Here is a 16,730-nt window from a genome sequence, read left to right as displayed (position 1 = left end):
TAAACTGGTCAGGGGATCATTTATTTGCACAACTGATTTGGGAAGCTCATGGTGTTTACTGAAGCTCAATACACCATGCTTTATTACACACCATTGCATCTTCAGTACATACTCTTATAAAAATAGCACAACTGTGCTCCAAGAGACAAGCACAGCATAATTTATTGCATAATTACTCATAATAGTCAACAGCTCAAAACAACACAATATGCACAAATAATTGATGAGTATTCTTAAAGTATAATATTTTATTTTGCAGCCAGGATTAAATAATTTTTGCAATAATATTGATTATTCTCACAATTGGAATATGTAATAAATAGGCCAGACAATGTACCAAAATAGGTGTGTGTCTACATATATGTGTACATATACACACTAATGTGTATATTGTTATTTGCATGTGAAATATTCATATAGGCTCATTAGTTTGAGCACTTGGCCCTTGTTTGGTTGTTCTGTTTTGGGGATGAGTCAAGCCATTAGAGGAAAAGTAGTCATGAAATTTATAATCTCTTCTATCCTGCAATTCTGAGGGCCCTGGAATTGCTAAGAGCAGTACAGAATATGGAGATTGGGAATTTGAAATCTTAGGTTATCTGTTGGCTGGCTTGTACTCTGGATTTTAGTGTTCCCATTTCCCAAAAAATAGCTCACATCATTTTTATGTTCAAGTAGCTTGTATAAGGAATATATGTCCCTAATTATGAGAATTCAAATGTATAGCAATGTATTAATAGAAAAAAAACATTGAAAAACTAAAAATCTCAATATCTTTAATGAGTTCTTATGAACTATTTGAATGATGGAATTTTGTATATGAGGCAAATCTAGATTTATTAATTAAGGGAAAATAGACTTTAATGATAATTATTGATGTGAGAGTACTTTCTGTGTGTTGTGATTACCATTAATGGATAAAGAAACTGCTTTGTACCTATAGCAAGACAGAACTTAGGTAGACAGGGAAAGCTAGGTTGAATGTGGAGATAAAGGAGGCCAAAATCAGAGAGACGACATGGATCTGCCAGAGTCAGACTAACCAAATCTTTGCCAGTAATTAATATTTTTATTAATATAAATGGTTTAAATTAATATCAAAGTTAGCCAATAAGAACCTAGAGCTAATGGGCCAAGCAGTGTTTTAATTAGTAACATTTCTGTGTTATTATTTTGGGGCTTAGCAGGTATCTCCTCCTACAAATTGGTGCCCATGTGGCCTACTAAATGCACATAAACCTGAGATGGCTTGAAAAGGAATTCTAGAAAAAAAATACAGTGTTTAACACAATTTTAACTGTTTGTTGGCAGTGTGCCATAGCTCCTTCAAGAGAAGTTTTTCTGACTCAGAAGCCGAAGCAGCAGCAGCAGGAAAAAAAGCTATGCCATTTTGAAATGCATGCTTTCTGCAATGTGCTGCCAGCATGACCTCTGTCTCTTTCACGAGACAGAGTATTTGGATAGTGTTTGTGAGTAGAGTGGTTGATGGCAATTTGAACCCAGCACCACCATATTGGACTGGGCAGGGCAAGCACACAGAACTGTATTTGACCTAGGAATACCACAGCTTAAGTTTTAAGAATTACTTAACTTTTGATGGAGGAAGGTCATTGGTTAAATAAAAAGAAACTGCTTGGCCCTCATTGGTTAGAAGATAGGTGGGAGGAGTAAACAGAACAGAACGCTGGGAGGAAGAAGTGAGCTCAGACTCCAAAGCTCTCCTCTCGGGAGCAGACGCCTCAGAGAGACGCCATGCTCCCAGCTCCCAGGCAGACGCACGTGATGAAGCTCCGACCCAGGACAGACATAGGCTAGAATCTTCCCGGTAAGCGCACCTAGGGGTGCTACACAGATGATTAGAAATGGGCTAAATTAATATGTGAGAATTAGCCTAGAAGAGGCTACATAGAAATGGGCCAAGCAGTGATTAAATGAATACAGTTTGTGTGTTGTTATTTCGGGCATAAGCTAGCCAGGCAGCCGGGGTGCTGGGGACGCAGCCCTGCCGCCCTTATTACTACAAACTTTTTTTTTTTTAAATCACGGTTAGACAGTGAAGAATTACAGATGTGCAATAAAGGCAAATCCAAATGAGTCATACTGTTGGATAAATGTATGTAGGCTTGTAAGAGAGAAAAAGAATAGTATAGAGAGTCATAAAATAAAGCTAATGTTTAAAAGAAAAGGAGTAAAGTTTTAAAGAAACAGCACAGACAGACACAGATTGAAAAGAGTAAACAAAGAATGGGCCACATAAAGATGAAATATACATAGAGAGTCTGGATTATGTATATTATTGTGTTTTCTTTGAATTTTTGACTGTGAAGGAGATAAGTACTGAGAGACATTTTATTGTATGGGCTGCTAAGCTAAATCAGCATGAATATTATAAAGGTATCATGACTTCCAAATTTGGGTCTAAGGATATGTTGCTTTGGAAAAGAGGTTCTTCTCTTGTTTCCACAGAGGATGAGAACCTATGGATTGTTTCCAGACTGGTGTAGTTTGACAGAGCATGACCTTCTGAAACCTCTCCATGAACACCTTCAAAAAATTACTTTGCCCAACTTCTGACTGAGATGAATCTAGCACACAGGAAACACCATGAAAGATCTGATTAACAGCACCCCCAAACATCAGGAAGCAGTATGGACAGAACTATACCCATATTTCCAAGTATTGTTTATAAATGTTTTTTACATTTAAAGGGAAATAGGATATAGATATAAATAATTTGCATTGGTGTAGATCTTGGTGTATTGATACAAATTTAAGGTCAATCTTGTTGTATGCATATTTCTGCTCTTGATTAAGATGTTGTTATTGTGCAGTTCATTTAAAAATGTAGTGTATAATTAAGAAATATAGGTTAACAGATAATCATCTACAATAGTCAAATTTGTCATTATGTTAATTAGATTTTTCTAGATGAACAGAGGTGTATTTCAGTTAGATAGGTATTCTTCAAATCTTTCGGAAACCTTCAGAATATTGCATTTAAAGTGTTTAAAAACTTAATACATTTCATGACAGTGCGACACATCTGCTCCTGGCAACACCAATTATTTCAAGAGGAAGATGGGAATTGAAGAGGCTCCTTAGCCATTTTGTCAAGAAACTGCTCTTGCCTGGATTGCTGAACTGGACATGCAGGACCCACAGAGAAATGACTGCTGAACTTGCCTAAAGGGAAGATGACTCTTCAGAGTTCTTGTTTCATGAAAGAGTCTGCCAGACATCCATAGTACAAGAAGAAAATGACTGACAAACTACCAATATAGGGGAAAATGTCTTTGAAATTCTCTGCTTTGTGGAAATGTCTCCTGGATACTATGGGCCTACAGGCTGAAGAGGATGCCACAACAGAACAGAAGAACTTTGGGAGACTGTCCAGGTAGTGAGATGTCTCTGTCAATTCTAGAAATTGGGAAGTTGCTTACAATGTACACCCTTTTTCTTAGGTAATATTATATCCTTCTGAGTCTTTGATGGTTTCAAGAATAGATAGAAAGTTATGTTATAGTTTTCTTAATTATGATAAAAGATAAAGTAGATATAAATACTGTAACTATAATTCTTACTTGATACCTGTTTTGTTATATGTAATTTTATTATGTTAAAGTTAAAACCTTTTTTTTTATTTAAACAGAAATGGGAGGGAATGTGAGAATCCCCTCTGTGTGCTGTGATTACCATTAATGAATAAAGAAACTGCTTTGGATCTATAGCGAGGCAGGACTTAGGTAGGCAGAAAAAGCTAGGCTCAGTGCGGGGAGACAGGAGGCAGAGTCAGAGAGACACTATGAAGCCACCAGAGTCAGACATGCCAAATCTTTGCAAGTAAGCCACTGCCATGCAGTAATATACAGATTAATAGAAATGGGTTAAATTAATATAAGAGTTAACCAATAAGAAGCTAGAGCTAATGGGCCAGGCATGTTTCAATATAGTTTCTGTGTTGTTATTTTTGTTCTGGGCAGCTGGTACAAACATGCAGCTTCCTCCTACAAATTATTGTAATATTTTAAGGAAACTCAAATTTAGAAATTAGAGTTTTAAAGAGAAAGCTTCATTGGAAAATGAAAAATATTGTATATTTCCTGAAGTAGTTAAGTCACAGAAAACATTATTTTACTGGTACATTAAAATGAGCAATGAATGTGTGTGACAAGCACAACAAATTTTGACTAAATGTGTGTGGCACAATCAAAACCTTTGAATCTTGCATTACAAATTATTTCTTTTGCAGACATCAGTCCAATATTCTGAAAAAAAACATGTGTTTTCCTCTTGGTTTTGCTATGTAGGTGATACCAGGCCCTGCTTTACAGATTTGGCTTATTATAATATTGATTAAAATCAAACCAAACACAGTGAGTTCACTTCCACTCATGGAGGGAAAACATCTGTGTGAAAACCTGTAGATCATAGGTTTCTGCAATCCTAACAGAGCTCTTCAAAGAAAAGGTGGTAACTATGCAAGGAAAATGATTAGAGAAGCATACTTCTAAGCCAGACTTGAAAGAACATTTCTCTTTATCCTAACCAATTAGCGGCTCTTCCCTTCAGTGGTCTGTAGTGGTTTCTTTAAGTTTCAATGTCACCCTTTTAAAGTGACATAATTGATAATATGCAAACACTTTGCCATATATTGGCACTTCTTTACTTTATCACCAACAGTGAAAAGAACAAACCACAGGCATGAACATGAGTGTAAAGAAGGCTTTTTGTCTTACCTGCTTTCAGAATATTATTCATTTTTCTCTAGTTCGTTCTTCAATAAATCCTCTTTTTACCCATCAACACTTTTTCTGACAGTTATTATTTTTTGTGTCAAATAGACTCAAACTAGGTCTATATGAAAAGATGGAATATCAGTTGAAAAATGCCTTAATCAGATTGGGCTGTAAACTAGTCTGTGTGGGCATTTTCTTGATTGATGATTGATTGGGTGGGAGGACTCAGGCCAACACTGGGCAGATGACCCTGAGCTGTATATAAAAGCAATATAAATAATTCATGAGAAACAAGCCAACTGTCCTCCATGTTCTCTGTTTTAGTCCTTGCCTTGGAATCCTTCTAAAGTAAACTGTGATGAGAAAATGTACACCAAATAAATGCTTGCTCTCTTTCTTTCTTTCTTTCCTTTTTTCTTTCTTTCTTTCCTTAATTAGTCAGTGATGAATCAATTAAAGGAAACTGAATATATTCATATGTATATACGTGTGTACTATATCAGTTTCTATATAACATATGTGTGTGTATTAATTATTATATTGGCCTATAGACTGCAGCCTGGCTAGTCCCACAATGTTGTCTTCTGTTGCAAAAGGAGCCGCAGGCTGTGTCCCACTGCCAGGCTAGCTTAAGCCCTGAAATAACTACACAGAAATTGTATTAATTTAAACACTGCCTATACCATTAGTTCTAACTTCTTATTGGATAACTCTTATGTATTTGTTTAATCCATCTCCATTAATGTGTATTGTCACTTGACTGTGGCTTACTGGCACGGGTCTAACCAGCGTCCATCTCAGAGAGGAGAGCCATGGCGTCTGCCACACTGCCTTTTTCCTCCCAGAATTCTGTTCTGTCTACCATGCCCATCTAAGGGCTTCCCTATTAAAAGGTCAAGGCACTTGTCTTTATTCAACTAATGAAAGCAACACATTGAAAGAAGACCCTCTTATATCGGTCTTCTTATCGAAAGACTAAGAACCTGGCTCCTCCCTTCAGATTGTATGCCTTAACTGGTCTTCAGAGTATGTTGGATTCCTGAAGCACTAGGTTCTTTAAACCAATGAAGGAATGCCTCAGCAATAGAGCAGATAAAATTGAATTACTATCAAGAATCGTAACAAGCAGGCCCAAACCACAAACCTGCTTTTCCTATTTTTTTAGTGAGGATTGTCACCAGAAATTACAGCTAAGATTCAAGTTTTTTCACCTCAGATATTCTTATCACAAAAATCCTTCTATGTGCCAAGAAGCATGGGTATTGGTGTTTTCAATACAAAGCAAAGCTGACCGATCATATTTGCCAACACACTGCCCCTGGTCATTATCACAACAGTAGACAACAAATCCGGAGACCTTCCAAAGCCTTTTATCTAAGTAAGTCTTCCTACCCTAGATTTATATGTATGAATCTTTACAAAAAACTTAGGTATCAGGTTCATAGTCTATCTGAACACACAAACAGATACCTGTGCATGTACCATAAATCGCAGGAGAAAATTGGAGAGTAATTTGTGGGTACACTCTCTGTCTTTCAACAAAAAGGGACCTGAGTATGGAACTGAACTCCTCAGTCTTGAAAGCAAGTATGTCTAACACTGAGCCCTATGAACAGTCAGGTGAACTATAATATTGTTAGGAAGCTAATACTTTATATGTTATTTTAAAAGATTACCACTTATTTAATTAAAGTTGTTTTAAATTAATGATTATATATACACAATACAAATAGCATAGTTAAACATATATAGAATTCATTGCTTAGATATATTCAATTGAAAGATGACCAACATTTGGTCAAATTATCAACCCATTGGATTGCAATGGTGAAACTCTTAACCAGCTTATAAGAAAGAGGTAGCAGGATTTTGAAGAAAAATTACAGAAATGAGATAAATTATAGGAGATGAAAAGGCCCTTCAAGTATATCCTTGAAACTAGAAGACTGTTGGTCTCATTTCCCTGGTTATGGTTATATAAATTTTATGGGGTCTTCTGACAACTCTAATATTTTGAAAATTTTCTTTGAGTTTACAATTATGGCATCTCTCTCTTCATCTTCCTACCCCTAAACTCTCCCATTACCCTTTCATCCTCTTGAAAGTTAATAGCCATTCTTCTTTAATCATTATTATACACACATTAAATATATAAATGCAACCTTCCCAATCAATATAATAATTTTACTTGTGTATAGATTTTCAGATCCAAATATGTAATATTGAGTAACCAAGTAGTGTACTCTTTCCTGGAAAAGATTGTTTCTCCTACTCTTAGAATTCCATTGTTAGCTTGTAGCTTTCTCTAGAAGTGAAGCTTTTAGAGCTTTCTCCCTTTCAACATTAAGATATCTATTGCTACTCTCCTTGTTTGCAACATATTTAGACAACTAGGTTGGCCAGATTTTGTACATGTGACCTCTGGCATTTCTAGAAGATACAGTCTTGTGGTGAACTTCTGGTTTGTACCATTTTTACAACTCTCCTTTCACAATGACCACTGAGCATTTTGTGCAGAAATTGCATAGTAGATATAGCAGTTGTGAATAAGCTCTTCACTCTTCATTTTGTTACACTGTAGTTTTCTGCACTGGTGTCCATCTGTTCCAAAAAGAATTTACTTGATGAGATAAAACAATTACAATTATATGTGGGTATAAAGATAAATATTTAGAATGTAATTAGGGATTATACTAGATTCTTCTCCATGCCCATAACTTTACTATCCCTGTGTGGTTGGCTAGTTTTCCAGTACCATGCATGTTTCCCTATTATTGATTGAGCCTTATGTCTAATTAGAGAGATTTTGGTAACCTAAAATGTATTCACATCATTATTGGACCGTTAGTGTTATATTTCCATGTTGGATGTTGCAAGAGCATATAAAATTCACAGTTGGGTCGGGATTTGGCTACTTTCCCTTCTGTATTTTGAAAACTTACTATGTGCTTTTCACCATTATGAAAGCCAATCACCAGGGAGAAGACATTTAGGCCATTTCCAGCTCAGGGGCCTCTGGCCTCTGTGTCTGAAATACCTGTGGTCAGTTAGAAACTTTTCTTCCATATCTGCAGGGAAATCAAGGGTAATAACAACAAACTATAATTTTTTTTGGGGGGGGCATGGGTCTCTTGACCAATCTTTACCACCAACTCAAAAGAAGGATTCTCATGCCTTGTATTGAGAGTTTTTGTTAGATGATCTTTGAGTCTTGGAAGAAGTATGGTCAGCACAGATAGGAAATTTTTATTTAAACAATAAATGGCTATTTATGCACTGATTTAGATGCAATATAGATGTATTTAGATAGATAATCAATAGGATTATTTCTTATGAAATTTTCATACATCCTTATTGTTTTTTCTCTCTGTTCTTCTGTATTTATCTTCCTCCATCATCCCTTATTAGACTTTCATACCATTTTCTCATTTTCCCAATCAGACAGATCACTTGTGCCCCGCTGTTCACCCTTTCTATTGCTCCACCTGAAAATGTTTATTTCTACTTTTTATGACTTATGAAGTTGTTCTAGGATATGTAATCACACCTAAAGATCTGAATCTAGGGCTTTCAGATAAAATGAACAATGTCTTTATGGATTGGTACATTATCAATATTACTCTTATTAGTTCCATCCATTCACATTACTTTTCCATTTTTCTTTACAGATGAATAGTATTTCATAGTATATATGTGCCACATTTTTATTACTCATCTTTCAGTTGAAGAAAATTTGTGTTGATCAGATTTCCTAGCTATTGTGAAGAGAACAGCAATGAACAAGACTGAGCAACTATATGGAATGAGATGTCAAGTCTTTTTAATATAATTAATTTTAACTTATTGTGGGATCTTCACACCTATTTCTGAAATGGCTGCAGTAGTTTAAATTTTTCTAGCAATGAAGGAGGTGTCTCGCCACATCTCTTTCAGGACCTTTTGTACATCGTTTTGTTAAACTTTGCCATTATGACATAGATATGGTGAAATTTCACTTGTTTTGATTTATATTTCCCTAATCCTGATTTTTAGGGATGATGAACATTTCTGAGACATTTCTTAATGATTTTTTCCTAATTTTGAGAACTCTCTGTTCAAATCTCAATCCCAATATTTTCAAGAATATTTTTTCGGACTCTGTTATTTAAGTTCTTTGCCCACTCACTATTATTCCTGTTGGAGACACAGGTGATAGGGATTTTCTCCCTTTCTCCAAGTTTCTTCTTCATACTGATTTTTCCCTTAGCTGTGCAGATACTTTTCTGTTGTTTGAAGTTCCACTTGTCAAAATTTGGCCATAATTCTTGGGCAGGTGGAGACTTATTCAAAAGTTCCTGTCCTACCTCTTTATAATTTGTTGTATTGTCACTGTTTTTTTTTTCTGGCAGGTTCAGTGTTTCAGGCTTGACATTAAGGTTTTTGATCTATTTGTAGTTAATTTTGTATAAGGACATAGAAATCATTCTCATTTCAGTCTTTTGCATGTAAACATACAGTTTTCCCACCACAATTTGTTGAAGATGCTTCCTTTTCTCTAGTTTATTTATTTATTTTTTAATCTTTATCTGGTGTGGGAAGTCCTTCTGCCTATGTGTTGCTTTCATTGGTTAATAAAGGAACTGCTTTGGGCCTATAGCAGAGCTGTAGGGGAACAGACCTAGGTGGGGAAAACTTAATGGAATGCTGGGAGAAAGGAGAAAAAGAGAGAGGGAGAGGGAGAGAGAGAGAGAGAGAGAGAGAGAGAGAGAGAGAGAGGCCATGGAGCCACCAGGGTCAGAAGCTGAGATCTTTAGCTGGGAAACCACAGCCACGTGGTGATATACAGATTAATAGAAATGGGATAAATTAAGATGCAAGAGTTAATAACCAATAAGAAATTAGAGCAGTGATTTAATTAACACAGTTTCTTTGTGATTATTTCAGGTCTAAGCTAGCTGGGTGGCCAGGAGGAACAAGTGACCCTTCCCCCAACATTTATCAAATATTAAATGGCTTTATTTCCTTAGACTTAGTAATCACATTTGAGTCTTCAATTTTATTTCATTGGTCTACATGCTTATTTTTGTTGCAGTGCTGTAGTATTTCTATCACTAAGACACTAAGGTCTATCTTGAGATTGGCAATAGTTATCCCTCTAGCATCACTAAGGCACTAAGGTCTATCTTGAGATTGGCAATAGTTATCTCTCCAGCATCACTAAGGCACTAAGGTCTATCTTGAGATTGGCAATAGTTATCCCTCTAGCATCACTAAGGCACTAAGGTCTATCTTGAGATTGGCAATAGTTATCTCTCCAGCATCACTAAGGCACTAAGGTCTATCTTGAGATTGGCAATAGTTATCCCTCTAGCATCACTAAGGCACTAAGGTCTATCTTGAGATTGGCAATAGTTATCTCTCCAGCATCACTCTTTTAACTCAGGATTGCTTTGGCCACTTGGTATCGTGATTCTGAATAAATTTTAGGATAAATTTTATATCTGAAGAATGAGAATAGGGATTTTATATTAAGATTATATTGTACCTGTAAATGGCTATTGGTAAGATGATAGTTCTATTATCTTACATCATCTATATATTTAGCTTTATTCTAAGATATTTTTTTTTTATTTTCCTTAAGGTTATTGTGAATTGCAGTGTGCCCACAATCTTTTTCTCTGTGTTTGATGGAGGAAGGTCATTGATTAATTAATAAAGAAACTGCTTGGCCCTGATAGGTTAGAACATAGGTGGGTGGTGTAAACAGAACAGAATGCTGGAAGGAAGATTAAGTGAGGTAAGACACCTCAGAGAGATGCCATGCAGCTCATTGCCAGAGCAGATGCAATGAAGCTCCGACCCAGGATGGACGCAGACTCGAATCCTCCTGGTAAGCCACTGCCTCATGGCACTACACACATTAATAGAAATGGGCCAAGCAGTGTTTATATGAATACAGTTTGTGTGTCGTTATTTTGGGGCATAAGCTAGCCAGGCGGCCAGGAGCTGGGTGGCAGGAACGCAGCCCACAGCTCCCACTACATGTGTTTTTGTTGGTGGTGTATAGAAAGTATTTATTTGTGATATTTCTGTATCCTTCTAAGTTACTGAATTTGTTTACCATTTATTTCTAGTTGTTTTCTGGTATGATTCTTTTTATCCCTTTTGTGTAATATCATGACATCTACAGATAGAGATAGTTTGTCTTATTATTTTGCTATTTTTCATTTAAATTTCCCTGTCTTGTCTCTTGATTCAAGTAGTTTTTTAAGAGCAATATTGAAAGGAACAGGGATAGAAAATATTTCTGTTTTGTCCTTAACTTCAGTGGAATTACTTTTATCTTTTCTTCATTTAGGATGTTAACTGGGGGTTTCTAATATTTGTGGATTTTACTGTATAAAGATGTGCTCCTCTCTTCCTACATTCTCTAGGACTTTCATCATGAAGACATTTTAGATTTTTGTCAAAGGCTTTTTCTGCAACTATTGATATAATTATGTAACTTTTGTCTTTAAATCCATATATGTGGTTTATTGCATTGATTTTTTTCTTTATGATTCCTCTTCTGACTCAGATACCACATTTGGTGATTTAAATAAAAAATAGACTTATTACAACATTTAATCAATCAAGCTCTTCTAAGTGAAACCAACATGCAGAATTAAAATTTAGGAATATTTTTTCTGAAATGGCATATAAATATGACATTGGAAGCCAGGGAATTAGAATTAAGTAGTGGGGATGTATGAGTTTTAACAACTAAATAACACTAACAATGTCTGTATTACCATAGAATACAAGGTACAGAAGACAAAAGATGATATTCTAGACAGTAAGAATTTGTTAATTACTTAGGGTATTACTGGAAAAGAAAGAAAGCTACATGCTGTTTATGATTGACCAACACCTTTATGATAATAGTAATATACTATTAGCCTGTAAATGTAGCTTACTGTAAAGACCAACATACGTAATCCTAAGGCAGGAAGACTATGACATGGATTAGAGGAAAGACTGAGAGGTTTTGGAGGTGTTGATGAATAATACATACAGTTTAGAAAATAACTGGACACAAAATAGGGGATGTGCTGAGAGCAACATGGAATCATTTTGTTAAAATATGCCTCCTCCATTTCTGGTGGGACTGCAAATTTTATATAGTTACTATGGAAATCAATATGACTGTTTCTCAAATTTGGAAAACATTCTACTTCAAGATCTAGTCATGTCACTCTTGGGAATATATCCAAAGATGCTTCATTCATTCACAAGATAAGTTGTTCAGCCATTTTCATTCCCGCTTTCTTTATGACAGCCAGAAACTGGAAACAACCTTGATGTCCCTAACAGAAGAATGGATAAAGAAAATGTGGTACATTTATACAATGCAATATTAATCAGCTGTTAAAAATGACATCATGAAATTTGCAGCCAAATGGATGTAACCAACAAAATCATCCTGAATGAGACAATCCAGAACTGGAAAGACAAATTTGATTTGTATTCTTTCATGACTAGATATTTGATACTATTAGTCATTAACTAAAAGATAATTGTGCTATAATCTGAAGACCCAGAGAGTTTAGGTAAAGAGAAGGTATCCAGGAAGTACAGATGAATCTTCCTGGAAATGGGAAATAGAATAAAGTTTATTGGTACACAGGTGGGGAAAGAAATAAGAATCAGAGGGTAGAATGGAACAAGAGAGTGTGGGGCATATATGGCTTGGTTTGGGGAACCTTTGCGAGTATGGAAACCTAGTGCAGTGGAAACTTCCTGGAATCTGTGAAGATAATCCTAAAGAGGACTTCTAGCAAAGAGGGATATGGAGTCTCTACTGGCCATCTCTTGTAGCCAGGCAAGGTTTCCAGTGGTGGGACAGGGCTGCATTTAATTGTGTTGTTGGCTAAAGGAGCACCATGGGAGTCTACAAAGAACAAAAACAAAAACAAAAAAACAAACAGACTTTTGCTACAACAAAAGTTGCTGTCTGCAAACTGACAGCCAGGAGGGGGCCCATCTCCAAGGACAGTACCCACACAGCTCATTGAATATTGGAGAAGCCAAGCTGGGGTCAACACTGAGACATCACCCCTATATTCTAGTCTTTATGATGTGAGGATGTACTAGGCAGGATGCCAAAAAAGAAATGGGGACACCAATCCAGTCACAAAATCATTGGCCTACAATCTGTCCTGCCTGAAAAAATATTTTGATTTGATTCAAGACACTCCATGAGAAAGAATACATACTCAGCACTGCTTGGGTAGCCATGAACCAGAAACTATATAGCCCAGAAACCTCGCAGGAACAGATACAGAGACACAGAACCAAACATTACACACAGAGAGTCTAAATGAGATTTCCACCAAATTCCTCCCTTCAGAGCTCATTGTATCCTGTGAAAGAGAATACAGAAAGACTGTAAGAGTCAGAGGGCCTGGAGGACAGCGGGAAACAAGGTTCTCTGTAACAATAAAGCAAGGCACATATGTCCTCATAGAAATAGAAGCAGCAAGCCCTGGGCTTGCACGAGTCTGCCCCAGGTCCTCTGTGTATATATTATTGCTTAGTATTTTTATGGGACTTCCTGACTGTGAAGCTGAGTGGATCTCTGATTCTTGTACCATTCTGTGGACTTCTTCTCTCCTGTTGGGTTGCAGTGTTCAACTTTAAGTGATGGTTTTACCTTACTGTAGTTTACATTGTCCTAATTAGTTGCTGTCTCTGGGAAGCCTGTTCTTATCTGGCAAGAGATGGAGAATAAAATGGACAGTACCTGGGAAGAGAAGAGGGAGAGGTACCTGTAAGGAGAATATATTGCATGAGAACATAATCTATTTTATTTTTTTTATTTTTTTGAGGGTTGAAGGACTGGTTCTTTATTTCAAAATGTCACGTGTTGATATTCAGTATCAAAACAGTTGCACTATGGGGTTCTCTCTGGACAGGAGTACAAACAAGCCAGTAAGCTGCAGCATGTCCACCTAGAACAGGCCTTAAAGAGACTGCCTGAACACGGTGACTGGGCGGGGACACTCGAAAGATCCTCACACTGCCAGCCCACAGACCGCAAAGGATTCTCACAGTCAATGGGTTGACCAAGATAACCCAAGTCCCCAAAAGCAAAATTTCAAAATAATATAAAATTTAAAAAGTTTTTTTACATAAGCTATTCAAGATTCCTCCAGCACTGGCTGATACGAAGCACAATAAGATGGCACTTTTAAGAGACAGCAGCTTCTGGAAAGGCAATGAGATGACGTCCACAAGGCTAAATCAGTGGCACGAACATAATCTTCCTTTTCTTTCTCCCTCGGGGCAGGTGAACACTAAGGGGCAGCATGATCCGTGTGAGCAGCTAGGAAGGGGCGGAGGGGAGACCAGTGGGGCTGGGACTGGGGCTGCACAGTAACATGCTTGCCTGGCATGCACAAGGCCTGAGGGTGAGGCATCCCAGACGCCTCAAGACAAATGCATTGTGCTCACACTCCCTTAAATATTGTTCCCAAAGGTGCTCAGCCCCTCCAGCTGGGAACTCTGGGAAGAGGCTGACAGTTTTATGAAAAAGACATGAAGGGTAGAGGGGTGGCTGGAGGGAAAGCAGCCTTCAGTTAAAAAGATCAGTTCTCGGTTTCAAGGTCAGCTTCAGGCAGGCTGGCCTCAGGCCGAGTCAGGGTCAGAGGGAGGAGCGGTGGCAGGGCGGGGACTAAGGGGTGCTCTACATCTTGTTCAGGTCCAGCAGGGTCTGGTCCAGCATCCTTTGTGTACAGAGGTGTTCATCTTTGGTGCACTTCAGCTTATCTTCCAAGTCATCAATGGTCTTTTCCAGTTTGGCTACCGATCTTTCAGCAAACTCGGCACGGGTCTCTGCCTCCTTCAGTTTGTCAGTAAGAATCTTTATCTCCTCTTCATACTTGTCTTCTTTCTGAGAGTAGTTTTCCTCAGCAGCACTCAGACACTTCAGGTTCTGGTCCATCAGTCTGATCTGCTCATCCATCTCTCGGCAACGGGACTCTGCCAGCTCGGCCCGTTCCTCTGTGCGTTCCAAGTCTCCTTCAATAATCACCAACTTACGAGCCACCGCTTCATACTTCCTGTCTGCCTCTTCAGCAATGTGCTTTGCTTCCTTTAGCTGGATCTCCTGAAGTTCCATCTTCTCTTCATCTTTTAGAGCTCGGTTTTCAATCACCTTCATACCTCTCTCGCTCTCATCAGCAGCCTTTTCTGCTTCCTCTAGCTTCTGCAGAGCACTGGCAAGGCGCTCCTGAGCACGGTCCAGCTCCTTTCAACCAGCTGGATCCTATGGTTCAAGGAGGCCATCTCGGCTTCAGCCAGCTCCTGGGCCCGCCTTTCTCCCTCCACTTCCCGCTGGAGGCGCTTGGCCCTCTCCATGGCATCATCTGCCTGCTGCTGCAGAACCTGGATCTTGCGCTTCACCGCCTCGATGGTGGTGATCCCGGCCATGGTGCCCACCCAGCTGCTTCTGGAATTCGGGGTCCTACCTCCTCTGCTCAGCGTTGTAGCCGCTCCACACCCTACAACATAATCTATTTTAGTAAAAGAAAAAAAAAAGATATGACAAACCTATTATATGAAGACATAACTAAATGCCTTTTTAAACTGCTAGAATTAAAAGGATTCTTCTCAATTATCAGGAAGAACTCAATGATGTACTGACAATGATATACACCAGCAAGCAAGCAAACAAACAAACACACAAGCAAACAAACAAACACCCATTATAGCCCAGAAGAATGCATAGTCAAGTGTTTAGGAATGTTTAGATATCTTGTTAGATACATACCTAACATCTATTTATGTGAGTTTAACTGTCCATGTGTAGAACGACCCTTTGTGGATTTCAAACATTACTAAAAGTAAAGTACTTATATAATAACCTAGTACCTGGCACAGAAACTTACCTACTTTCTGTAGCTGTGAAGAACTATCTCCCTTGGAGTTGACCTAGCAGGATGTCTATTCACAGTTTTAAGTGTTAGCTTTACTGATTCTGAACCTCTGGTAATAGAAAACATGGTAGTAGAAAGACGTTAAGAAGGTAGCTATTCCCCTCAGGATGGCAGCAAACAGAAAGGAGAAGGGTCTAGTGAACAGGTTAAACCTTCAAAGTCATGCTAACATTGATCTAAAGTCCCAATTAGGTTCTATATATTGAAATTTCTAAAATCATCCAGACTAATACCACTTGCTAGAGATCAAGTATTTATATGCTAACTGTAGCAGTGATCAATAATTTAGCCATATTTACCCAGGTAGAACTTGTATTCTCTCTGAGAAAATTGTGTCTTTCCCCTAGGGAATATTGGTAATACCAGGAGATTTTTTTTTTTTTTTTTTTTGGTTTTTCGAGACAGGGTTTCTCTGTGGTTTTGGAGCCTGTCCTGGAACTAGCTCTGTAGACCAGGCTGGTCTAGAACTCACAGAGATCTGCCTGCCTCTGCCTCCCTAGTGCTGGGGTTAAAGACGTGCGCCACCATCGCCCGGCATACCAGGAGATTTTATATTCTCTTTTTATCCAAGTGCAGTAATGAAGGCTTGAAGGATGTGATTGTATTCCACTGGATAGAGGCCAATGTTTCTTCTGAACAATTAACACAATACACAGGGCCACACTCACAGCAAATTTGCTGTCTTTAAATTTTGTAAATTCCAGTTGTGGAAGTCTGAACTAGGAAGACATCTATTTCTACCTGAGCGACTTTTGTAAGTTAGATTGAAAACAATAATCAGATTCTTTCAACCAAGTTAAATCCACCTATGGCCCTATGGCCCTACCTATGGCCCTATGGCCCTACCTATGGCCCATAGCTCCCTATGGCCCTACCTATTGCCCCATGGCCCTACCTATGGCCCTATGGCCCTGCTTATGGCCCTACCTATGACCCTACCTATGGTCCTATGGCCCTACCTATGGCCCTATGGCCCTATTGCCCTAGTTGGTCAGAGTTACTCCAAGATTTTTTTCGTTATTTGTGCCTGTTGTGAAGG

At 38.0% G+C, this 16,730-nt stretch overlaps 1 pseudogene; it reads right to left on the bottom strand.

Annotated features, from left to right (window-relative positions):
* Window positions 1-14,384: 14,384 nt before the first annotated feature.
* On the bottom strand, window positions 14,385-15,185 carry LOC121437968 (annotated as a pseudogene).
* Between the last annotated feature and the right edge of the window lie 1,545 nt (window positions 15,186-16,730).

This window comes from Microtus oregoni, unplaced genomic scaffold, assembly GCF_018167655.1.
Source record: "Microtus oregoni isolate MIOR12 unplaced genomic scaffold, Mior012 000002F_ref0000024, whole genome shotgun sequence".
Taxonomy (NCBI): Eukaryota; Metazoa; Chordata; class Mammalia; order Rodentia; family Cricetidae; genus Microtus; species Microtus oregoni.
This window is presented reverse-complemented; position numbering and strand designations above follow the sequence as displayed.